Raw genomic sequence first — 26,826 nt, 5'->3', positions numbered from 1 at the left:
ATTAATGAGGGCATTAAGGGATTATATGCTTCGTACATCTCCAGGTGCTCTATAGAACACTTAGCAGGAATGGCTTGGGTTGTGATAAATAATTAGTTGAATTAATTAGGTGATTTCAAAACAGATGCCAAAGGCTTCAGGCCTACTCTACATAGATACACTCAACAGAAAAGATCTGTGTCAACATCCTTATTAAAAAACAGATATTCTTATTCAGCTGTAACAGTGTTTCACACTTGACAATTCTTTTCTCTGATTATTCCATTGTATCTGTGTGTTTGCAGCTGCTCTTGAAGTTCTCAGGGCTGAAAGGCTCTGAGTTCAAATGTGAAAATCCTGTCCCTCATTTAGCCCTTAGGAATTGTCCTTTTTCATTGGATTGCTCTACTTGTGGCTTACTGAGCACACAAAGGATTCAAAACATTTACAGTAATTTTAGAGGTCAGCTTTAACAACTGCTGTATGACAAAAGGCCAATGCAAAGTTGATTTGTAGCACCCTGAGAAAACAATGTTTCTGTTTCTATGTATATTTGTAACTTAGGTTTGAGTGATAACAGACATTTTACAATAATTTTTAATGTAAAATCATGAAAGAATGCAGTGCTTGCCATTCCTGCTTGTTGCAAAGGCTGAATGCATGGTGTTACACATGCTCTAAGGCTCATGAGGAGGAAGAGTTGGGCATGCTGGGCCTCCTGGGCCAGATGACTGAGCCAGGGCAAATGGATGGGCACAACCTAAGGCTGAGAAGTCTGACTGTCATCATTCCAGTGATGTGAAAAGCTGATCAAAAGGGAACGAATGGGGGCTTGGAGAAAGCAATATGTTATGGCATAGGTGTACAACCTTTTGGTTTGCTGGGGCTGTGCTGAGTGAAGGGGAATTGTCTTGGGCCAATATACAGACTATGATATTGTTAATGTATATAGCTAAAAAAAATTATATATATTTATTAAAACATCAAAAAGAGCAGCTAAAGCCCTAAAACCAGTGGGATATGTGGTGTCACTGTTGTGACACTAGCGCATCAGCCTGGTTCAGTGGCACTGGCTGCAGCTTTCAGTGAGCTCTCAAGGTGTTCAGCACAGATTTTGGATGAAATTTTACTCTTCCTGTGCTTCATCCTTGGTCACACATGTATGCAGTGCCAAAAGGGATGCTGTGGATAAGGTGTGATGGTGAAGTGAGGGGTATTTCTCTGGTAAAAGAGGGCTGATAAAAGTCTGGCACAGAGACGTGACCAGATTTTTGAACTGGATGTCAGACTGCCACTCTACACATTCCATTTAAAATCCACAGGCAATGTATTTATGTTGACTGTAAATGGAGTCACGATTATGCCAAAAAATGCTGCTTTTTTCAGCAATCTTGAAACTCATTCTCAAATTCCTTTCTCAAAACAGAAAGCACGGCTGTGTATATTTCACCATTTACAGGACCGTGTTCAGCCAATGTATCACCACACATCAAACAGCGACTGAGCCCGTCCTGCCCTGCGCCCACACAGTGCCCACTGCACACTGCTGTGTGGGTGCTGCAGGCGATGGCTGTGTGTCCAGGGCCAGGCTGGGCTCATGGACAAGAAGAGCTGCTGCCATGATGGCACAGAGCTGGGCTGCTGAGCAGGAAGAGCTGCCGCCATGATGGCATAGAGTGGGGAGCAGCTGCAAAGCACACGGGTCAGGCTTGCTCTTGTGGTAAATACCTACCCTTTTTACAAGAAAAGTTGAAATTTATATGACAGTGGAGTGCTGTGGTGTTTGGAGCTGGATGTGCAGCCTCAGATCTGCCCTGCTCTCACCCCACAGCTGACTGGAGCGTTCCTCAGGCTGCCTCCCAGCTGACAGGAGGGTCACCGCATGAAGGAAACTGAAAAATGATTTGCAAGTTTGCATTCCTTTGACCTGAAGTTTCAGTAAACATCTTGGTAAGATCAGACTTAACTTCTATTTTATTTGTAACAGTTTAATACTATTATTTGTTGGCTGTTTGAGATCTGAACAAACTGTACCTCCCACCTGGTTTTGTTGTCATGAAGCACGAAAGGTTTGCTGGGGTACGAAATCCTGTGCTGCTCTTGCAGTTCAGATGGAGAAATAACATCCGTGCGAACAAGAACACTGAAGCAATACTTTAAGCTTATGTGTAACAAGTAGAGAAACCCTGTGCTCTATGGGGCTGCTTGCATAGAATGTTTGGCCTCTGTAGTTCTTGAAGAGCTTTCTGGTGGCCTCTGTGTTTTTTTCTTAATTAATTAACATTAATGTTAATTAATATTAATTTTTCTTAATTCTGATCCCAGTTATAAATGCATTCTACTTAAATATGGCCTTTAGAATCATTCCTGGTCACTTCTTGCCCTGGCAGATAAGGGATAGGGCTTTGGTGTGAGCATTCTCTATCTAACTTATCTTCACACATAAAAGCAATACTTTTATTTAAAATGAAACTTTAAGATGACCAGGCAGAGGAATTTAGAAGTTTAGATGTGGAACAAAAATGAAAAGCAGCATGTATTGTATTTAAAATCTATTCTGTCAAATATACAGTATTTTTCTATTAGAGTTTGAATGTGATGATATTGGATGTCTTGCAAAGACCGTACAGGGATTTCTGAAATACAAGGAAATGGTCTGCAGTTCAGGTTAATTCAGCAGTTTTCTTCATCTCCACATGCTGCTTTAAAGTAAGGGTGCACCTACAGCCCAGCGATGGGAAGCAGAATATGGCATGCTTCAGGAGTCCTGCCTGGTGCCAGAGGAAATCCCATCAGGGCTGCAGCACATTCTGGAGTCCTGGTGGGTTTGCACTCCAGTTGGCAGCTGCTCTGGAGGTTGTTACTTCAACATTGTTATTGTTGCAAGCTAGAGAAACATCTAGCTGAACTGAAGCCTGCTTTTGTTTTGTAGTCCTTCCCTTAGGGTGGACTTGGGCCTCTGACAGCTCTTCTCCTTTATTTAGACTACTGGAGTGCCTGTATTGCTGAGGTCCTTCTGAGTTGCTAGGTCTGGCAGCCACGCTGAGCACATTCTGGCTCTTGATCTGGATGAAGCTGAGGCATGCACTAGTCCTTTTCTTTCTTCCTTGCCCTTTTCTCTGAAAGGAGAAGGTGGAGGTTAACAGGCCTGCTGACCTGCAGCTCTGTGCAGGAGCCCACCCTTGCTGAGCCCATCTCCAGGCAGCCTGCAGGTGCTCTGAACTAGCACAGCTCCCTCAAAGCTAATTTTGCTGACATCAGTTAATATTTCATGCTTCTTGCCATCGTCCCTCTCTGACCCCTCTAAGAATTACTATCTTTTGCTACTTATACCCAAATATACTCATTGTGTGCTAGTGACTGTACATGGAGATGATAGAAAAATGAACATTCTGGCCTGGAAAATGAAGTTACCAATGTAACCTTGTTTTGAATTTGCTTTTTCTCGCATCTGAGATTCAGCCACAATTAGGTAGCTGAAAATGTTGGTGTTTGAAAATGTCAGTGAGGCAGGTTGAGGAATTTCAGTGCAGAATGGTGAAATTAGATGTCAGTCCGTGCTGAAATTTGGCCTACTGGGGCTGGGAACTGACAAATTCAGTACATAGTTACAAAAAAGCCTCTCAAATAATAATGTTTTCCTAGCATTGAACTGTCATTTTATATTCTACCTAATTACAAAAAAAATCTGTAGGAAATGATTCCAGGAAAGGGTGAAAGTGTTCGATCTGTGCAAGGTGCTCTGAAGATGCGGTGTTTAGGAGTGAACTCTGTGGCCTGTTCAGTCTATTTAGCAAGCTCTGAGATGTGTAAGTACATTATCTGCAAGGCTGGTAAGGAGCGCTTAGGGAGGATTTGTGGGTCTGTAGGAAGGACAAAGAAAAATGTTTTCTAATAAATTATTCACAATCTCACAATCCCTTTTGGGCAGATTGTTGCTCTGTTTGCCCCAGTGCTTCATGTCTTTTCTCTCTGCATTCACACACACATAGTTTCTCACCTCCAGAGAGCAGCAGAGATCTCAAGCAGGCTGCTGCAGCTAATGGTGGCAATTAATAACTTGTCATAATCCTGAGGATGAAAGGGAGGGCTCACCATCAGCAGTCAGGTCATGGTGCTTCTGTAAAGCAAATGAGGTGCAGGTGTTGTCCAGATTTAAGAGCTTTGCTAGACTGTCAGCACACTGCAGTGCCAAGCCGCAGCAGAGCATCGCCCTACAGGTACATAACTTACTGTACTAGTTTTCATGCTCCAGGTGCACACACATTATACAGCAACCCTCCCACCCCCCGTTCATTAGTGCTGAAGAGAAATCCTCAGAATGTTTCAATAAATCATAACATGGCGCAGTTAATTCCAAACATGTAATTGCAGTTTGCCTATATATTTGCATACATGAGGCAGGCTAAGGAAGCTTTATTTTGCGTCTGTAAACAGAAATGTGTTTGGGAGTGGATGTGTTATCTTTTTCTTTTAATTGAATGCTGTAGATAAATAGCAGTTTGGCTACCTAATAGTGTTTTAGGTCCATGTGCTCTATTCAAGCTTGAGAAAATGAAACCTCATTATGCCTTTCGTTAAACAACAAACTACAAAGCCACTCATTGCTAGACAGCTCAGTTGGCTTTTCCTTTTTCCATTCCTGTGGGTCAGTTCTGCTTGAAATGAACCAAGTTTACAAATCTCTACCGGTTTGTACACTCCTATTATGCATACTAGGTTATGCATTTGTAACTGTCACACGAGTCAGGGTGATACAGCATTCTCATCTGACCCTATTCATTTAAATGGGTGCGTCTTGTTGACATTGATTCATGTTATAAGTTATATCAATGCATTATAATCCTTTTGTGTCACCCCACTGGTTATTTCTACTACAATGTTGTGAATAAATGCAGGCAGTGATGGTCACGAGGATTTGAAGCTGTTTTAAGGCATGCAGAGTCCATCTGAAGCCCTGGCTCAGAGCTTTACACTTTCTGTTCCTCTGAAAGACAATTAACATGCAAAGTATCCTATTCTTACACATCTGCATGGCAAAGCACCTACTGGCTTATTAATAATTTGGGCCTGTGCATTCCAAACGTACACTGCACTCAAGTAAAGGGATAAGTAAACACGATTATGCATGCATGTAGGTCTTTATCAAGGTGTGGCTGATAATGTTTTAAAGCAGAACTATTTCTCATGAAAATAGCTCCTCTTAATAGCCTCTGTCTCTTTATTGTGCTTCTTAGTGAAACATAAATCACTAATATGTTTTCAGCTGCAAACTACTCTCTTTTTCCATTGTATTCACAGATTTAGTGGCATTTCAAATAGATAAACACAAGCAACATCTATCAACACTACAAAAAGGGGGCCTTAATCAAAGCTCCAGGTCCCAGGTCTCAGCATCTCCATTTACCTTGAGATAAATCCATTGGTGTGACCACCACTGCACAGGGTGACAAATCACCCTAGTCAGCTGAGCAGTGCAAGGGCTTATTGGCCTTTCTTTAAGTGGTCTTACCCTTCAATGAAAAGGATGGTGCTTGTCAAGCAGGGCCAGATTAAAGTTAGACAAAAAGAAATGATCTGTTATTAGAAAACTCCGATTGAGAATCACAAAACAGGGAAGAAATATGAATAAGAATGTACAGTGAGGCCTCCCCCCCCACCTTTTCTCATCCTCCCCCAAGTAGAAATTAACTTTAATTACTTTCCTAGCTTAGCACATCACGAATGTCAAGACAGCGAGGCATTAGCATTAAATAAATATGTGGCTGCGGGAATATGCAGAACCAGAGGCTGTGTGTGGCAGGGCCGTGCTTGCCGATCGCTCCATGCCATCACCTGTCGGAGGGCAGCACTCTCTGTGCATGGGTGTCTGGAAATGAAGGGATTAGGGCTCAAAGGGAGGAGAGCAACAGATGCACAAGCAGCCCTAGCTGGCTTTGCCAAGCGCAATTTGGTGCCAGCAGCAGATAGGAAAGTGCTCGGTGCTTCCGGGCCAAAATCCTCACCTTGTTTATGGTGACACAACTGCAAAAGCAGCAAAATCTCCTACTGGATTTGGCCCTCAGTATTCTAGCTTGCAGAATTCCTAGAAAGAAACTTGGAAAAAAACCCCAAACTATATACAGGTAAGTTAAAGAATTATCTCGTTTAACAGTGGGCAAATCCTTTCCTCAAGGAGCACCCAAAGCCTCTGCAGAAGAGTGCATTTAACCTTTCATTCATCCTTTCATTTTTCCTTCTGAAGACAGTAGTTCAGGTTCAGGTTTGTTCATAGCACCCATGTTTATGGTTGGCTGGAAGTGAGTTTTTGTGGTTGTTGTTTCTGTTTTTGTCTTTTTGCCAACACTGAGCTTCATGCGTTTAAAATGCACTTGATTTCTTGTGACTTGATAAACCGCTATAGAAAGATTAATTTTCTGTAATCATTTGATTTGATACATGTCTACATAGGCTGGCATGAGTTTATTTTCCGTTTATCCAGATCCTGAAATCAGTTGCTAAGGGTACTCAAGGGAAACACTTCAGTAGTTATAAATAGGTCCTAACAACAGACATTTAAAACTGTAATAATGCAAAATGGTTATATTTCACATCAGAAGATAAAATGACGTTGGTAATGACACCATTCAGATCTTTTGATACTTAGTCCTGTGCATATATAGGCATGACATTTGTGGGTAAAAATTTCAATAGAAGGTGTGCTTCATTCTTTTACTTTTTTAAGGCATGGCAGTGACAGAGTGGAAATGAAGGGACCTGCACAAGCAGGAGCAAGTAGGAGAGTAAGGAAGGGTCAAAGTTTCCCTGCTAAGTGGAGAGAGAAACTGCTCTGCTCCAGTCCATGAAGTAATGGAAAACTAATTCTTGCGTTGGTACCCTAAGAGCTGTACGCAAAGCCCAGTGAAACCATGGGCACTGATAGTCTTGGGTCATGATTTCTTTACGGCAAGGTTGCTTGTTTTACATCCATCAGCAGGACAGGCATGTGCCACTGAATAAAGGCAGAGATGGTGCCCTCAAATGCGGGTTGGATATGACAAAAGTTGCGTTCTCTGAAAGAGTGGCCAAGCATTGGCACAGCCTGCTTGGGGAAGTGGTGGGGTCACCTTCCCTGGAGGTATTCCAGAGCCGTGGGGTTGTGGCACAGAGGGACGTGGGCAGTGGGCACGATGGGGCTGGGGCTGACCTTGGGGATCTCAGAGGCCTTTTCCAACCTTAATGATTCTATGGAGGAGGAGTAGAATCGTCCCTTCCTGTGAAAGAAAAACCAGTTGCCTTCACCAGTGTAAACAGAGGAGAATCTTCACACTGCATATTCCACAAGAAGAAATCTTGTGCCTTGTGGGGTGATTAAAGGCAGCATCTCATTTGAAGCAGAGATACTGAAATAAAGATCTGTCTAATTTATATTTCCCAGTCTGTAACAAAATTCTTCTTGATCTGCAAATAAGTAACCCCCGGACTAGCATAACCTGCCACATCATTAGGTTATTTTCTATTACGAAAATGGGATGAATATTATTCAAATGTAACTATAAATATTTATGCTGATAGAAAAACCACCACCATAGTTATTATTTTTATTATTATGCCTTAGAAGAGATGCCAGACAATCTCAGTGTTCAATAGGTCACTAGAGGTAAGGAGGGGAATTGTTTTGGAGTTGTCATTTGACTCCATACAAACTGCAAGTGAAGGCCTAAGGATTTGTTCCAACCTGAAAAGTCACTGTTTCTCTTTCAAAGAAGAGAACATATTCTCTTTTAAATCTTTAAAGATCATCTGTTCTGCAGTGCCTGCAAATCATTACTGTTTCACATGGGTTTGCCAAGCGATGGGTTCAGCCATCCATTTTCTGCTGCACTCTCCCCATCTCTGCTCACACCTCGCCTTGTCTGTGGGCTCAGCTGGGGCACCAGCAGCACTCAGCCAAGCAAACTGCTTCCATTCTGTATCCAGGATGAAACATCAGCATGCAAAGGTAGCGAAAGTAGGGTTCTGAGATACTAATGAACAACAAAGTCGTAAGAGCTGTGAACATTGCACTGTGAGGCTCAGTTTGACTCAGTAGCTCTTCCCAAAATGAGCATGAAGAAGGTGGAGATTTTTGCAGGCACAGATACAAAACATGGACGCCCGAAATAAATAGGACTTTGTGAGGACAGCCCTATGTTTCTGAACTGTTGAAATAAGTATTACTTCAAGCACAGAGCCTTGAAAACTCGGAGTGCTGACTGGATGGACTAAGTCAGGGTTTTTTCAGTTTATGGGTACAACAAATCTTCATTCTTCATATAAATCCTAAAGAAGATCTGTTGCTCTAAATGTTGACTCTTCAGTTTCATCCAGTTGCTTTAAAATGGAATGAAGAATTTTTGCAGTCTTCAACATATATGTGCTGTGAAATTCAAGAGGTGCAGCACAGCATTTAATGTCACAGTTAAGATAAACCCTATGAAAGAAAGGTGTGAGGTCATAGAATCATAGAATCAGTTGCACTGTGTGAGTGAGAGATGAAGAGTGAGATTTTGGGGTGAATCTAGAAAGAGAAGCAGGAGTGTTAAACTGCATGTAGAGCAGCGATGTACTCTGCTGGATAAATACATCCTGTATTGTTTCAGTTCTTTTTCTCAGTTGGAGAAGGAGGGCACTGAGCAGGAGGAGAATAATCAGAGCGGTTGTCAAGAAACTCTTGAGTCCAGAATCTCCTACTCTTATGATTTCTTTACTACATTATCCCACCCAAGACATGTTAACAACTGCTGTACATTCTGACGAGCTGAGTCACTGCTTTTTAGTGCAGCTCTTTGCAATGCAAGCAACAGAAACTTCAGGGAAATCAATACAGTTTTAAGCCAGCTATCAAAAGTGTGGACAGTATTTAGGTCATTAAATAGCAGTGGACCCGGGTAAAAGCCTATATTTCACATCATTAGCAGTAAAGGTGCTGTTTAATTTTATTTGCCAAATCACACAATATGTACAAACTGCATGGGAGATGACAGGGATGGGGAAAACTGTGATTCAAGAAAAATCCAGGGAGGAGACAAAGAACAGCTAAATTTCAGTGAACTGAAGTTTGCTCACTGCAAACTTATTTCGCTGACTTGGACTTCTATATGCCATATTCATGTTTTGTTTGCATACAAATTGCACTCTCTGAATCAGAGGATCACAGAATGGCCCGGGTTGGAAGGGACCTCAAGGATCATGAATCTCCAACCCCCTGCCACAGGCAGGGCCACCAATTTCCACATTGAATACCAGACCAGGCTGCCCAGGGCCCCATTACTCTGAAGTCCACACAGCCAGCAGTCCTCTTCTGCAGATGAAAGGTGCAGTGTGGCAGCACTGTAAAGGATTTGGACTAAATGTAGAGCAGATGCACAGAAGCTTCTGGTGAATCTGCCTCTGCAGTTACCACATGCATTCATTGTTCCCCTCGCAGTGTAAAGATGGTTGGGGTTGATGTTGCTTACTGCTATTAGGTCAGTTTGAGTGCTCACAGCTGAGGCTCAGCATCTGAATACTTCAGCTACTTCCTGCGTGAGCTCCCTATGAAATCAGTACTCTTCTCCAGTGAGTGTTCCATGCCTTGCTCGTGCTCCTGCAGTTCTGACTGTGGAAACATTGACACAGGTGAGTTGCTGCTGGTGCAGTGCTTTTGCCACAGTGTTATATTTAGTGTTACATGAAGGCAAACATTTAATCTCCTATGTTGTTACCAGTGGTAGAACTGCATTAGCATCAAGAAGAAACAAGCAGAGCTGACCAGAAAACGTGAGTGCATCCCGGTGAAGTACAGACATGTACTGCATGTTTGGATCATTAACATAACACAGTTTTATCCATGTGAATATAGTTCATCTGGAGTTGGAATTAGATGACCTTTAAGGTCCCTTCCACCCTAAACCATTGAAAGATTCTATGAATTCCCTGCTGCCCTCGTATTTTTTTCACCAACCCTTCATTCCAATAACAGTTCCAATGATTCTATTCTGAGGCTAGACAAATAAATATACCTCTCAAATGTTAGAGAACCTGTCAGAAACTACAGCTAAAGTAATGGAGATGACAGTGATAATACGTAAATACAGTGAGAATTACTTGGCAAGTGCTGATGGTCTAACCATCTTCAGGTGATTATGCAGGGATATTTGAAGGTGTACACTCTAATTCCTGCATAGGACGCTAACCTAGCATTCAGAGACAAAGAATTTGATATCACCAAGTGCTTCTTAGCTGAGAATCTCAAGTATCAGTGAACCAACTCTCTTTGTACTCTCGTGGTGCCACCTGCAAAGTCAATTGAAACTGGCTGGCAAAACTCAGAACACAGCTCTCTACCCAACTTGTACCCAATATCACTGTACTATTAGAACACTGGCGCATTCCATGCCTTCAGACCGATGCATCAAGAGTGCCATGAGTGCCATGAGTTTTGGCACAGCTGGGACTTGGATCCCAATCTGCTGGGTATTAACCCCATGTTTTTATGACCATGTGCAGTGGGGTCTGCTTGGCACCAACAAGGACCAGCAGTCATCCACCATGTTGAGCCCTGCGTGCTACTGAGAAACAGCTCATTCTGAAGCAGCTTTCATAACCATTAGAAAGAAGGAAAACAGCCAGACCAAAAGCTGCTATATGTTGTAAAAAGACTTGCCTTGCCTCTGCCAAAAAAAAAAAAAAAAAAAAAAAGCATTCTTCAAAGTCAGATTTCTTGGCTAATCTTGTTCTGTATGGTTGCCTGCTGTGAGGAGGCAGAATGACCTCCAAGGGAGAGCAGGACATGTGCTAGAAAAGGCAGAAATGTGATAGCCTGGAAGCCCACGGTACAAGATCCAATCTCTCTCTATGGATGGCAAGAGTATGTCAGACATAATGGAATATTAGGAGAAGGAACTTATTGCAGGCTCAGGGGACTAGGGTAAGATAGCATTAAAACCTTTGCTGCTATTAAACTTGGGAAGCTGTTAGATAATTTTGCTTTAGAGCAGCGTGGCTGCTGGTGTGGTTAGAAATGCTATCGAAAAATCCACTCAGGAGGAATCCCTCAATAAAACAGAAACAATTGGGGCTACATTGGAAGTTCCTGCTAAGGAAAACATCATTTGGCAGAAAAGATTGGAGAGGCTGGAGAGTGACAGGAGCAGTGGAGTTTTAGGACTGTGAACGGGAGCTGAGGGAAATGGTGGAAAGACTATTGAGACTTTATTAACTACTGCATTGGGGATCAGAAATAATACTCCCCACAGAGAGAAAAAGCCTTTCACACACCGGTGAAACATTCTGCATTAGCTGATGCGTGAGGGAGAGGGAGCAAGCCATTCTTTTTCTCTGAAACCCCTCAGATTGGAGTAGCAAGGCAGTTTACCAGCAACAAAAAGAGATTTCCTGCCAGCAAGCATTTTCACACAGGAGATTTTATCCTCAAGGAAAATTATCATGTATGCAAGTGGCAGAGGGGAAAAAAAAAATAGGCCATACTCTGAATTGTTTTAAGTCTTCTCTTCTGATTAGCAAATAGCTAATGATGTCGCATCCCTGACTCCCGCTGGGTGGCTGGTATTTAGGCACCAGCCACAGTTTATTCCCTCATCCAGTACATTCCCCTCAGTAAGCATGAGCAGATACAGGAATTAGAGAAAGTCTATATGTAGAATCTTTGGAGAGAAATGGAAACGTTTTGGATGTGCTTGGATGTTTTTGTTATAAAGTGATATCTTAGGAAACAAAGGTGGTCTCTTTACCCCTCCCGAAATAAGTGGCACTGCTAATTGTGCTGCTGCTTTTAGCAAGTTTGTAGCAAGAGAGTGGTCAAACAAAGTGTTGGGCAGAGACACCACCAAGGAAGGAAGGCTTTTGTGTCCATCCTCCACAAAACACTGCTTCCCTTTGATCAGGAAGTATCTGGACAAGGCTTTCAGTCATGTGTGGTCTGATTTTTGGGTGGGCTACCTTGGAGCTAGGAGTTGGACTCAGACGTCACGGATCCCTTCCAACTCGGGTTATTCTGTAATTCTGTGCTCCCCAAAAGCAGAAACTTACTTCTGGCAAAGAGGGGTCTGGAGGTCAACTTCTGTTGACATTGTTCTATTGCAAGCATCAGTCAGGTCCTCAAAATTCTGAGAGGCTGGCCACTGATAAGTGGGCTTTACTTTTCTGGTGACTGAGAGCTCCTAAATTCCTGCCTTGGGATCTTCTCTGTTTGTCCCTCCTGGACGTCTTCCCCATTTCATCTGATGAAGATTCCCATTTTTTACACCCTGGAAAAGCTGCATACCTAGCTGCTGCTTAACTGCACAGGAATCAGAAGAGGCTTTAAATTCTTAGGCTCTTTCTGTCTTTACCCACTGTACTGCTCTTAAAGTCTTACTACGGGCAGGGGAAAAAACCCTTCTGCTAGACCTAAAATAAAAACTACAGCACAAGAAAAGGTTTATGTACATGGCTAAAAAAAGGGAATGGAAAACAGGAGGCAGAAAGTAAAAGACAACCACTGAAAGGTCAGTTCCACTTTGAAGAACAGAATCGAGTTGCACCAGAAACTATGAGCATAAAGCACGAGCCTTACATTATACACTGCTTCTGTTTATGTCAGTTTTTTTGCCTGGTAAGTACAGGAGGGAAAAGCAGGAATCTGCTCTTTCAGAGCTATTTTCTTTGAATTTTAGTGAGCAGAATGGTCTTCCATTAGTTTGCACTGCAGGCAGAGAATAGGAGAGAGCTGGATTTTTATAAAAAGCTTCCTCCTCCAAAGCAAATCTGCCCCTTTTGCACTGCAGCTGTGAGATCCATAATATGAAGTACAAGCAAGGGACCCCGTTAACAGATAGCACAAGACAGCAGTTGAAGACTTTCTTTTCTTGAAAAAAACCTACTTGAGTACAGAAACATTAAAAAAAAAAAGGGCAGTTTTAACAAAAAAGTGCTTTAATGAATTGCAAATAGACTGTAAATGACTACAGAAAAACCTGATGGTGTGAACAAAGTACATAAAAACCCTGTGTGCATACACTGTTTATAAATCAAGCTCTCACCCACCGCACTTGGAACAGACATCCAAAGGAACAGATCAAATTACGTAAAAGGTCAGTGAATGTAAAATACTGTACAGACTGTTATGGGATCATTTTTAATCCCTTTCATCACTTAAAAACTTATAGGGAGGGGTAAATTATATTAAATGAATTGAAGAAGCTAATGAGGATTTTTGGATTATAATGCCAAAATCAGGAGACGTTTTTTCCTTTCAAAAAGCTGGCTCTTGCTGGAAATTCTGTCCACTCACTGAAGACATTTGGGAGAATTAATTTTCTGCTTAATTTCTTTTATGCACTACTGGCTTTTGAAAAAAGAAACAAAGTTTGAAAGTATTTATAACATTATTAAAACAGTTTGAACTCCTCATTCAATTGTTGCAGAGTTCATTTGAGATGGCGTTAACATCATTTTACAGAGAGGGAAGCCAAGGCTATGGCCATGAGTTCCATGCCTTCCCCTGTCCTGCTTACTCCACGTAACGGCTGAGGTCGGCAATATTCAAAGCAATCAAAAAGTAAATGAAGATTTCCCATTTGGGCTTAATATTTTCATTTTTAACTCTTCGAAGCCTCACCTCTGTCTCTTACTTTCTAACACAAAAAAGCATGGCTTAATTTCCAGGGCCACTGTGTACTTGCTGTGGAATTCTGCCCTCAGGAAGTAAAGGACTTCCCCCCTTTTTTATCTGTAGGTTTGGATAGATGAAACTGAGCTTTAAATTGATTAATTGCTTAAATTTAAACACTTTGAAGTTTACAGTTATCCCAGCTTTATCAGAAATTTACGTACTGTTATTTCATTCAATCCTGCTGGGTAGCAAATCCACACTGATTCTGTTTTTGAAATCTCTACTGAATTGTTTTCCTGTTTGTTTTGCACGCGTATGTTTTAGGAGTGAAAGTGAAAAACTGCTTCTTCATCCCAACATGTCCTGCTTTCTGTGAACTAGGTAGAGCCTACTTTTTCTTCTTTAGGTGTGACTAGCTGTAACACTTCTTGACTATTCTGTCACTTTATATAAATAATTCTGGAAGAATCATATAATCAGAAGTGTCCAGTTGCAATCTGATGTACCAGCCCTAAGTCTGTGACAAGATGAAAGATGTTAATTCCATGGTAAGGAATAGAATTATCTTTAAAAGTAACCCCTTCTGCTTGAAGCCTGAGTAACCCAAGCCAGAATCATGATGCAGCATCCTCACTCCTTGAGGTTGCATGCGGTAATATCAGGACATTAATCTGAACCTTGTGACTTACATCCAGCCTTTCAAGGCCTTTCTAACTCTTAGAAATCTACTTAATGTCTACTACTCATCTTCTAATTTCTCATTTTTAAAATTAACTTAAGCTAACTCACAATGAAACTTGAGTTTGGTTGTGAGACCATATAGCAGAACAGTATTGACTGGAGCACAAAGGTTAGCCCCCGTGCTCCTCTTCAAAGGCTTCCTTCTTCCACCTCCCCTTCCCCTGCCCAAATTCCATGCAGGTTGCTGTAATGTGTTACCCCAGGCACTCCTGTGGTAGCACAGGGTTTAGAAGATGTGCTCAGGATGAGGCTGGCCTGCTAAGCACTCATTCCTGAACGTGAGCAAGAACGTTTTCCTTTGCACTTTTCCCAAAAGTTAAATTACTCGTTCAACTACATTCATTGATACGTGTTTTGGTTTTTTTGTAGGTGTGTTTTTGTATGGCATCTGGTGGGTGTGTTTATGTATGTGCACATTTGGAGAGGTGTATTTGTCTGTGTGCGTGTCACATATTTTGCACTTAATGCCACTAGCTCTTAGTATTTTTTCTCTGGGAACATGCTGTGATAGCTCCAGTATTTCAAAGAGCATGCAATCCAAAATCTGTCAGTAGGAAATATTTCTTAAAGGAAGAAAATGTGTTTTTTTGTTAACTTTCTCAATCTCTCATCCATTCAACTCTGCTGAATATATGTGCTTTTGTAGGGCTCGGGGTGGGACTCCGATGACTTCTGTTTATTTCACCATTTTGTAAACAGCAGTTAAGAAGAGTAATGCTGAAGCCATAAAAGTTGGATTTGTATGTGAGGTTCCATTCTGAAACTGGAGTTTTAAAAGTTATAGTTCAGAGTACCAACCTACAGCCATCCCTAATGAGTCGAGGAAACCACACGGTTTGTCTTGCCATATTAGTTGTAAGTGGCTTTGCATGCCTAGGGAAGACATTCAGGGAGAATTCAGGCAATTTCTATAGCATCAAAGCCTTGTTGGGTTTTCTGGGTGACTGAACTCAGATTTATTGTTGGTGAACTTGGTTCCTAGTGATCTATTTAGTTCTACATTAACATCTCTATAGCAGTGCTTAACTCTTACGCTGTGCTTTCCAAACAAACCCAAATTTGGTCTCACACCAGCCCGCAAACAGGAAGCCTGGTAATGAGGTGTAGAATCTTTTTCTTTCAAACTATACCGTTATTAATGCCCGAAGTGTCCTGAGGTTATAAAAGAAAAGGGGACAAAGCACATCAGTTTGTTCGGATAGAGAAATGCACTGAGGCCAGCCCTGTCCCACTCCTCAGGAATCCAGCTGTTGATGTTCTACTATCAACTTCCCCAGCTTCCTCAAAATCCAGCCATGTGCCACACTCACTTCTGTGGTTCTCCTTGCCAGCTCCTTGCTGTTACTTTTTCCTTGAACCAAGTTGTACATCTTAGAAACATCTTCTAATCTTTGTCTTCCACAGCTTCCCAGACAGTAATGAGCACTTACACCTTCACTTTGCTGAAGATCAGGTCCATGAAGTACACCAGTTTTATAGATCTGAGATGGTGATTTCCAGCCTGCCTGTAGCTGCCCCACAGAATTACGCTGTGCATCTGATACCATGTGTCTGACACGTGTTGAAGAGATGAGGCTTGTATTGTTTTCAGTTAGGGAAGGATGTTGAGTTGCAAGAAATGTTGAACATAGATAGTTGCTTGCAGTCCAAACTGTTTTGAAGCAACTGATTTTAAAATACCAGATATCTTACTAAAAAGGTATCTTTTTGGTCTGACCTAATCTCTTTAGTAAGCTCAAGGTACCATTTTTCAACATCACCTTGAACTTCATTCCTGTTTAAGACCTCCAGTGCCATTCAGGTCCTTCTCTGCACCCAGCAGTGCACGGATCTCCACTTTCTGACTCCTTACAAAGCAGCTATGTTCTATAAAATATTCTGTGCCACGCTAACTAATCACCCCTCTGGCATTCTGAGCAAATGCAGGTTAATGGTGAATCTTTTAATATTTCTATTAATTAAGTGTATTATCCTAATAACTCCGTTGTCAATTTTTCATTGCTAGGTAATGACTAGAGCTGGGTTAGCTATTCCTAACTACTGACATGTTTTTAAAGAAGAAGGGCTCTGTGTTTGTGAATCCCTTCCTGACAAAGTCTTATTTCTACCAACATATTTGCAGTGTGAATTCATGTAGGGGTGTTGTGAGCAGGGGAGCGTGCATCAGAGCATCACTGTGTGCTCTGGGCAGGGGCACTCACACCATTTATAGAGAAATGGCTGCTGTGGTTCTTGGGCTGTAAGCATTTACATCTGGGTTTTCATCCCAGCCATTACATTAAATGTGACACGTGTATGTGTGGGAACGAGTACACTCTTGATGTGCTGGGATTTTAGTAGTTACTGTGACCTATGCATTTGGTTAAATCCCTACTTTGACATTAAGAGGAGGATCTCTGGGAAGGCTTCAGATAAAAGCACTGCAGAGGAAAGGAAAGAGAGTAATTCAAATGGTGACAGTAATTCTTATTCTAATAAAGTTTCCTGTTTGGAATTGAAAGAAAGGACTCCTGGTACAATTGTACATGTGTTACGGTGCCACCCACCATAATGAGGTGGAAACAGAAATGCAGCCAATTCAATAGGACTTTCAGTTTGATGAGCCCATAGAAAGATCTGAACATAAGGATTGTTTCACAGAATCTGAGCAGCAATGAAGCTGAAAATATTGATTCATAAATTTCCTAGGAAGGAGAGGAAAACTAGGTAATCATTCCTGAAAAGCTGATGGACATTTCCATCTCGAAACGCAATATACTGATAGGCGTGTTTGTACAAAAAAGTAGAGATTCAGATAGCTTTTAATGCCATTAGAGAAGCACTAATATGAGACCATTAGATTAGGAATTCTAGGAAAAATTGTAGCACCTGGTTTGCCTCTGGAAAAGCCAGTGCAACTCCCAGCATGGTCCAGGCGAGGGAGAACATACCCCAACCACATACCCCAATCTCTTGTGCTGCAGCAGCAATGGAAGGCTATCAGAGGGATCTCCAGATGCAAAGACGAAATTCAATTTCTCAGGCACTTACAGTACGAGGAGTGGATTTCCTTGCTTCTACTCTGAATTTCTGAGCAGAAATCCGCACGTGTCCAGGCCGTACTGCCTTTCCTGGGCCATCAGCCTGTACACGCTGCACGTCCCCGTCAAGTCAGACATTCTGTTCACATTCAACAGGACATGTCTCTTCTTTTCCTCTTGCATAAAACCTGTTTGCCGGGCTTCCCAAGAGCCTGCTGGAGCTGCTGTTGCTCAAACAAACAAATGGCAGGGGAAGCGGTGGGGCAGCAGGTGAAGTGTAAGGGCAATAGGATAGGTAAGAGTCACAGTACCCTCACATTTAAAATTGATTCAAATATAGAAGTGGCTGTGATTTATAAACTTGAAGGTTAGCCTTAATCTCTAGTTAGACATTTTCATTGCCTGAATAAGCTTTGATCTCGTATTAGCTACAGAGGCAGGAATTTGGTATTAATAGGGACGTTTCAGACAGTTTTCCTAAACATCCCCATTGGCATGGACTTTTGGAGTGGATGGAAGAGGCACGAATAGAAATAGTCTTCCAAACAGAAGTGAGTCCAGTCACAAAATAAAGGAAGAGCGTGGATGAAAACTATAATAAAGCAGAAAAATGTACTAGCAAATGTGGGTAATCAGAGCTGTGCTCCACAGCATTAGCTGTAGGAAGGTCTGAGTGCTGCAAACTCTGCAGAGGAGCTTCCTAAGCACAATGCCCTGAGTGCCCATAGGTGGGCACAGGTGCAAACAAAGAAATGTTTTTACTTTGTTTCACATAGCCTGACAGATACGCCAGCAAGGTTTGTAGTGTCTTTATAAAAGTGTTGTGCATCTCCATTTTGGATTTTCCCATGAAACTGTATGCAGAGAATCCTCTTTTATCTGCAAATTCTTTTGAGACCCAAGCAATGTAAGTGATTTTAAGAAAGCTAATTAAGTGTATGATTGAATGTCAGCCTTTCTGACTGCAGCCTTCATTAAGAAACTGAAAATGTGAGGTATTTTTTTACCTAATATTGAACACAGTTAATTAAAAAAGTAAAGATTACATTTTGCTTCAGTTAATTTGAAATAAAGAACCTCCATTTAAACAATAAATTTCAGATCTTAGTTATAGCAATTAATAGACCAAACTGTGTACCTAAGGTTTTATTATATTGATTCTAAAATAATTAGATTAGCAAACACATTGCAAATATATTATCTAAAACAAATAACGCCATCACTGTGCTTTTTGTTATACAGCAGAGCTATAAAGCATTCTCATAAAATTAACAGTCATCCAGCATATATTATATCCTTGCACTGAATGACAAAAGCCAGCACAATGATCACGTGGACAGCTTCATACTATGGGGCTGGGAACTGTTTTGGTCTCGAGTTTGTACAGGTTAGAATTCTCCTTTTGTGCTCAGTAGGCAATTGCAGTCGTGTCTGGGCTCCCAAGCAGCCCGGCTGTGGCACTGCCCAAGGAACCTGGTTCAGCTCCCCAGCTCAGTCCCTCTGCCACCAAATTCTGCCATTCCTCCCTGCGGAGCAGACTGTAAGGAGTGCTGCAGCAGATGCCCCAGACGTGGGTCTTTGCCTTAGGGCAGTTTGAGAGGCCTCTTAAAAAGCATGACATTCAATCAAAGTTCAGTGAGGAAAGTTTTAATGAATAAACTCGGTAAATTAGAGAGCGCTGCAGCAGAGTGATTAACTCTCATTTGTGCATTAGTGTTAAAATTAATTAAAATGTTTAAGCCGTGGGAGGCAGGTAACCTCCTCAAGACCTGGCTTTGCCCTCGGAGTCAGTCTGGATCCAGCAGCGATTCATCTTGCACAAGATGAGAGGAGGGGTAAAAGAAAAGAACAGCCAGGACAAATGTGTTTTCAATGGTGCTTAGCTGCAGGAAGGCCGCTGAGACCCCGGTGCGGCGTTACTGGAGTGTGACAAAATAATACAGTAGGTACATCGGTGGGCCTGGGCTGTGGAAAGCAGGCGACCCTCCTTTCACACGGATTTCATTTTGACTTGACATGACAGAGCTAATTTCATTACCTGGAGGCACGCTGGATTGTGCTGCGGCGAGGGCCGGCTGCTGGAAATGAGCTCTGTTGTCCTGGTTTGCTTCAACTGCTGCTGCTGAATGCAGCTTTCCTTACCAAGCACCACAAAGCGCGAGGTATAGCAGAGTAGATTCATACCCACGGCTGGTGCCACCTTTATTAGCATTCTTTTGTTGCATCAGTTAATTACAGGAGAAGTTAATTAAAGTATCTGCTATACTAAGGAGTAAGCGTATATGGTAGAACTTTCATTAGCGCCCAGTTTTGTAGGAAATCATAACATTACATTCCTATAAACTTATTCTCTTATAAAAATCATTTTAGATTTGTTTCCTTCAAGGACCAGGAGCCTGCATTTCTTCCCATCCAGACCCATTGTGATGTGGCTGTTTAACAAATCTGTGCTGGTTTGGAATTATAAATGACAGCCTATTTTATAAGGGAAAAGTCTTCTTTGACAGCAGAACAATATTGTATGAGTAACAAATGAAAAAATGTGTCACACAGCTGAACAGTTGTTTTCAGATGTTCACCAAGGGCCAGTTATTAATTTTACATTGGTCGGAATTAAGGATTTTGGAGAAATTCATCTGAAACTGAAAGTATGAAAAATTTCTGCTCAATGAAAATTACCATTATTCGCTGTAGATCTATATTCATAACTTTAAAACCTGGCAGTCCTTCCTATTTTTTTTCTCTATAGATTTCTTGTCAACAAGGGTGTCAGAGGTCAATGTCAGAATGCCCCTCTGGCACCCATTAACTATAACCAGAAAACTTGTTCACTATTGATCTACAATGTCTAAATATCTATTATGTTGGATATAAAAGGTGGTTTCACGTCTTTCTAAAACAGATAATTCATAAAGGCCAAAGGGTCAGGCCCAGTGATATATTATTGTTCCACTGTATGGTGACTATGAGTGCGGCAGGGAGCAGGCCTGGCTGAGACCACGGCACTGCCAGAGGATGCCTGCTGCCCCTGCTGCCATTCTGCAGCTCTGAGGGCCTGTGCTTGGCGTTCTGGAAAGGAAGATGCTCAAACAAGTCGTGGAATCACAGAATCACGCAGGTTGGAAGAGATCTCTAAGCTCACCAAGTCCAACCCCAGCCCTCTCCCACCATGCTCACAGCCCATGTCCCTCAGTGCCACATCCCCACGGCTCTGGAACACCACCAGGGATGGTGAACCCACCACTTCCCTGTGCTGCCCGTGCCAGTGCTTGGCCACTCTTTCTGAAAACAACTTCTTCCTAATATCCAACCTCACGCTGCATTTGGTGCTCGTACAGCAGAGTGAGTCTGAAATCAGAAGGAAAGCAAAAATTCAAGACTGAAGTCTATACCTTCAGCAATTAATCAGGACAGCACTCATATCACTGTCTGTAGGGCGCTTTGCACCACGGTGGTCACAGGCAGGGCTCTGTGAAGGGTGCATTCTGATTATTACAAGAATGGTGCACAAAAGGGCAGAGCCCCCATGGGGGTAACGTGTCACAGCTCCCTTGACTTCAGGAGAGCGATGACACTTGATGTACACAGAGGATCTGCCCTGGAATACGTGTCAGGCTGTGGCCAGTGTTTCAAAATCATGTGCTTTCTGAACAGACACTTGTGTAATATCATATGAATGATTTTGTTTGCTCATATCAACCCATCAAATTTATTGACGCTCTTTTAATCACCTCATTATTTAACTATTGCGATTCCCCAGCTCTGCTGAATGCTCAGATGTAGGGCAGAAGCAGCCATGGATTTCTTTGTACTGATGTCTGTGCAGCAGAGTGCAGAAACACCGTGGGGATGGAGGGCTTGACCCAAAGCTGAGTTCTCCCCCAGCCCTGTGAATCCAGCCTTGAGGACCGAGTGGCATTTCCCAGCAGGCACCTATTGCTCCTGCAGGATGATGCCCTTAATAAGCAAACCCACTCTGGAAGGCAGCTGATACTGTGCTCTTTGATGGAGCTTATGGCCTTCTAGCATGCCCCAGAATGGTTCATATTCTTCCAGGCTGCATTTTTGAAGAAAGTAAATTGAGATGAATCATGCTAAGATGAGATAGTTAAAATGTCAGGCTCCATAAGTTTCAATGCATCCTTATAGCTCTGAACACTAAAATGCAACTGAACATTGGAATAAGGGAAACAGAAGAGAATCAGATAACTAGTTCTTATAGAGGAAAAAGTCATTTCTGTCTGCGCTGCTACACCATGGAAATCCACATAGTACAGTTTTAGAGCTGTACCTTAAAAAAAACAATTGCAGTTTCTTTTTATCACTGGTCTTTGTTACACACCGCTGCCTACTCTATGACACACTAGAATTGCAGAGTTTCTGAGGCGAACAACACACCACCGGCTTTATTTCTGTTTACAAATGTTACCTGAGGGAAATGTGCCTGTACCTGTTGGATAAATTACAATCATCAGCACTAAATATGACCCTCAACAGTAATGCAGAGGGGAAGTGGGAGTGCTGTCTGTAGGCATTTAGCATTGGAAACTGCTTGCTCCATGTACTCTTGTTTTAATCAATAACCAAATTCTACTGCTGCAGTGTTTAAACAAGAGCTGCTTACTTGATGTTTCCTCAAGCATTTCCCCGACATCAGATACTTCATTTGTGCTTCTTAAAATCTTTACAACTGTATTTTTTCCTTTAAGAGACTCCCTGTAAGTGTTAAATCCAAGTCAGAACACCAGAAATGCAAGATGCAGGCAGACTGGGATCTGCTGTGTTGTGCTGTGGTTGGTGTCACACGCGAGGTTCCTCACCCATGGCTCGGGGTGAAGCTGACTGAAGCTGAGCTGACCAGAGGAAACCTTTGATAAGAGCCAAGAGCAAGGCTTACACTCACATTGCTATACCAATGGCAAGCCACCACCTCAGTCACTCTGCCACTGCGTCCCTTTTCCAAAGGTTGGGCAGTTTTTCCCACTGGTTCTGATGAATTTAAGGTTGGTTACCTGGGTCTCACACTGTGCATGTGAACAAATCCCAGATACCTGATTGCTGATGTTGTCCCGGTCACAAGATCACTGAAACCTGCTGCAAGGCTTGGGCCTGGCCCCTGTAAGTAGATCACAGACCTGAGCTGGGCATGCCAGGGCATTAGGCTTGGCTGCAAGGATGCAGCCAGGCCCTGGATGGGGTCAGGAGAAACAACAGCTTTGTAATGGGATCCTGTCGCTCTGTGTACTGCAACACAGATGGGCCAGAATGAAGGCTATCGCTCCTAGTTTGTAGCCATTAGCAGTCATGATCTCCCTGATATGCAACAGAAATAATAGTATTATTAATAATAATATCAAACTGACACATTATTAGCCTCCACAGATGGCTCTATTCCTCCCAATAATTTTTATTTTTATTTAATGTTTGGAGATGCTGTAAAAAGTGACTGGTGTTTCAAAATGTGACCTCTGTGGGGTTTAAAACCTACTGAATCAGATGAGATATTAAAGCATTCAATGTAATGTATAACTTAAAGCTATGTTTTTAAAACTTTAATAGGAAATGTCTGATGCTTTAGATTACTATTTCCTGAAGTATAGTAGGCTGAAGAATTTGCTTCAGAGGGTCTCTTTATATCCAAGAAGAGCTACAGTGAGAATATGCAGTATGTTCTTCCTTCACCGTGCCTCTAAATAGATGTAAAGGAATTAGTGGGTATTAATAATACATCATGTTTCTGCTTTGTTTTATACTATTGTACATATGTTCTTACACCCCACTCAACACCTCCGTATTTAAATATCTCCAAGCAGTTTGTTAAAGCGAGTGATTAACATCTGTCATATGTTTTCTCCCTCTTCTACTCCCCAAGGAGAGGAGGATGCTCAATGGCATGCCTTATTTAGGTAGGGATTTATTGTTTGTATGGGAAGCTCTTTTATTTTGCTGAGGTCTTGTTTCATTACACAAAACTACCTACCAGGATAAATCCTTGCAAAGGAAACTCCAGAAAAAAAACCTGCTTTGCAGCTACGTGAAAGGTGAGGAAATGGAACTCGAGGGAGTTTGCTCAGAAACTTGGGCTGGTCTGTGGTGGGATTCAGTCAGGTCCCCACGGGAGCACAGGAGATGCTCCTGGCTATGGTGTCTGAGCAGTGCTTACCTCTTGGGAGTGCCAGAAGTATCTCGAAGGCTGGGTTTAAACAGAGTCTCATTTTCACATCTCTATGGGCTTGGGTTAGAAGAAAAATCTGTGGCCTCCAAGTTCTCTTTGCTGCTGGTAGACTGGCCTGTTCATAGGGCTTTACCCTGCAGTCAAGGTAACTTTTCTATGAGATTTCATGTAGAGGAAAACCTTGTATAGACTGACATTTAATTGGTATTTTCACTCTCAGCTGGATTGATTATCGTGTGACCAAGACCAGAAATCTGATTAACCACAGCGTTTTCCCTCATAGGACATCCAAGATTGGAATGATCATGGTCTCCGCTGTACTTCTTCAGCATGATTAACCTTAGAGCATTAAATATTTCTAATTTTTTACTTTCAATTTCACCTCCTCATGCTAACCATCTAGGAAAAGCACAACGATCTGCCTAGATTTGTACACCACCTCTTTAAGCTTTCATACCGTCTATAAGACCACTGCTAGTTCTTAGTAATAAATGTAACTGTCACAATATTTACTAATGCATCTGGCTCACATTAATTGGGTTCCGTCTGCCTTTCCAAAGAGGATTTGATGACTTTCCATTGACAATGATGTTACCAGCTGGTTTCCCCAGACAAGGTACTTCCCATTGTCTGTGTTGAATTGCCCTACAACCTTCCATCAAGGAAGGGAATGTTGAAGGCAGTTGTTCTTCACACTGCAAGAAGATGGGGATCTCTCTTCCCTTTCTTCGCTGACCCTGTGAACAAATCCTTCGGCTGCATAGGAGAATTTCTGCACCTCCAAAATCTTTATGCAGGGGAGCATAGAGCAAAATAGGAAAATAAAGGACAGGGTGATGGGCTGTGTGTGCGTACCCAAGCACATGAACACACACACACGCACACACAAGCACACAGTCTTACAAAGATCCCAGTGGGGAACCCACACTAAAGGTTAATGCAGCCCCAGGCTGTAATTAGCCTTTTGCACAGAGTCTCCTTGTTGTGGAATCTCTATTTATGAGGGTTTTAGGGGCAATGAACCACCAGTCCCCTCCCCCTGCACCCCCAATAGAGCCTACTGCAGCAGCTGGGAGGAGGATGCTGGGGTTTGGGAGCAATGCTGGGGAGCAGAACAGCCCCTCCCATGGCTTTGGGGCTCCACCAAATGCCTTTGAGATCTCAGGGATTCTCAAAGATGGACAGAAGCAATACGCACAGTTCAGCTTCATGCCTTTTTTCATGGCATAAGGGCTAAGCTGCCACCCTGATTTCATGTCGGGTCAGTTGATTAGCAAATTTGCCTGTTAATCGTGTAGATGTCAGCAGAGAATTTTTGTTGTCCTGTTTTAGCACAAACCAGCGAGGTTCCTCTTAACTGAAGTGCAAGATATTACAGGAATTGGAGAGCACAGTAAATATTAACATTCCTATAAACTCGATTTCCTGCTGCTTATCCAAGTTCATCTCACAGAAACATGCTGCCGTGGTATTTGGCTGTCGTTAGCTGTGGCAAGGTGCAGCGAGGATAGATTGCAGCGATCAGTGCGCTGGTGGCTGGTGGAGGCGGCTCCAAGGGTCATCCCTTCAGTAACTAGTGCATAAAATTACATCTCGATATTTTGTTATGATCTGGCTTTGCAAATCTTGCATCTGTTGAAGTCAATAGCACTATTGAATTTTACCAAATGAATGCCATTTATTTTTAAAATTCAAACAAAATATCTTCTCTACCGATTACGACCCATTCAGGAATCTGCATAATATCAATGAATTATTATGAATGAATTTAATGAATATTAATGAATTCCTGCGCCAGCATGAAGAGGTTGAGACTTGAGGGAAAAACTCTTGTAATATAATAATGTGATGACCAGAAGAGAACCAAACTTTATTTGAATTGGTTTGGTAATGCAGATGCTCCAAGCTCAAAGTGTTTCCTTGGGGCACAGAGGGGAACAGGGGAATGCGCTGCACCGCAACAGAGTTCTTGGGTTCTGCTCTGTCAGTGTGAAGAGGAATGACTTTGGGCTGATAAACTGTGATAACGTTTTCAAAAGGCAAATCCCACAGTACAGTAAAACCTCCTGGGAGTGAGTGTAGGTGTTGTCAGCTCCACTGCAGGCGGAAATGTGAACTCCCACCACTGGGATATGTAACAATTTGTAATGCAACAATTAACAGAAATATTGACATAAGTATGTACTCAGCAGGGAGCCGGTATCTCGTAGACTCACTGCGGCGACTGTATTCCAACATACACAGTACCACATCAATCCTTACTGTGGGCTGGTCCCCTATACAAATTGCACTGAGAGCTTACACGTATGTACACGTGTAGGAGGCTACCCGTATGATGTAGCATAAAAAATTAAACATCCATTTCAGATCATGTTCTTTACTGGGTTGTTGGTAAAGTATGTCATAAAAATGCATATTTTTTTAACATGAAATACCCGTCAAATTGCATTATCGTCATTGCCAATTTCACAACTGGCAAACCGTGTTAAACATAAATCTGCAAAATTATAATTAGGAAAACATTTTGCAAACCGTTCTCCTGGGGATTTTGAGGTTAGTGGCATTATAACTGCTGTGGGTTTACAGCGTGTGCGATTCGCACCCCCCGGCACACATGCACGTACACACACTCACGGCTTCCCATCACTTTTGTCTTGTCCTCCATCTCAAGCAGAGTAAATAAGATATCCACTCGGATAATGGAAACCCCGCTAGCACTCTGTTAGTGCCTTTTCATGCCAATTAAACACATTTTATACAGTCATAGTAGATGCACTGGTGCCTGCGGAGGAGACTCCAGTAGAGCTCAGCCAAACAACAGCGCAGGAATTGCGGTGCAGAGCACTCTGTGCGCGGTCCCCTCCTGCTTTGTTTGTAACCACTTGGAAATCATTCCAACAGAAAGCACTGACACTGAGATAGAAGTGTTTACAGATGTATAAATGGATTAGCCAACTTACTTGTAGCTGATTACTGTGATAATAAAGATCTCAAGCTGCTTAATTTAAATTAATACTTCCTTCTGTAATGAAAAGCTAGCTTGTAGCATAAAGAAATGTTGACAGGCACAGTTAATGCATAACCATACATACAGCAGTGAGAAGATGCTGCAGTCTGACCTGCTCAGCCCTGGCTGCAGTTCTTGACAAAGAGAACATTTGCATGTGGGTTTTTGTACGGGGAATTTTTTCAGGGAATTTTGAAATGGTTTTGTGGGGGAAATCTTGTTTCCCCTCCCAGTCTGTGTGCAGCAAGCATACGATTGTGCCACCCCAGGATTCCACCCCAACACTGTT

At 42.3% G+C, this 26,826-nt stretch overlaps 1 long non-coding RNA gene across 1 annotated transcript in view; it reads left to right on the top strand.

The window, feature by feature from the left end:
* The first annotated feature begins 1,847 nt into the window (after window positions 1-1,847).
* The window catches only part of LOC122181585, a 74,523-nt gene continuing 49,544 nt past the window's right edge, over window positions 1,848-26,826 (top strand). The window contains exon 1 of the long non-coding RNA XR_006179488.1: window positions 1,848-1,929. This is a non-coding gene — a long non-coding RNA (uncharacterized LOC122181585). The remainder of the gene's footprint in view (window positions 1,930-26,826) is intronic.

Source organism: Lagopus leucura, unplaced genomic scaffold (genome assembly GCF_019238085.1).
Source record: "Lagopus leucura isolate 7727_CA_CO unplaced genomic scaffold, USGS_WTPT01 Super-Scaffold_100009, whole genome shotgun sequence".
Lineage (NCBI taxonomy): Eukaryota > Metazoa > Chordata > Aves > Galliformes > Phasianidae > Lagopus > Lagopus leucura.
Note: the sequence above shows the minus strand (reverse complement) of the source record. Positions and strands in the feature narration are given on the sequence as shown.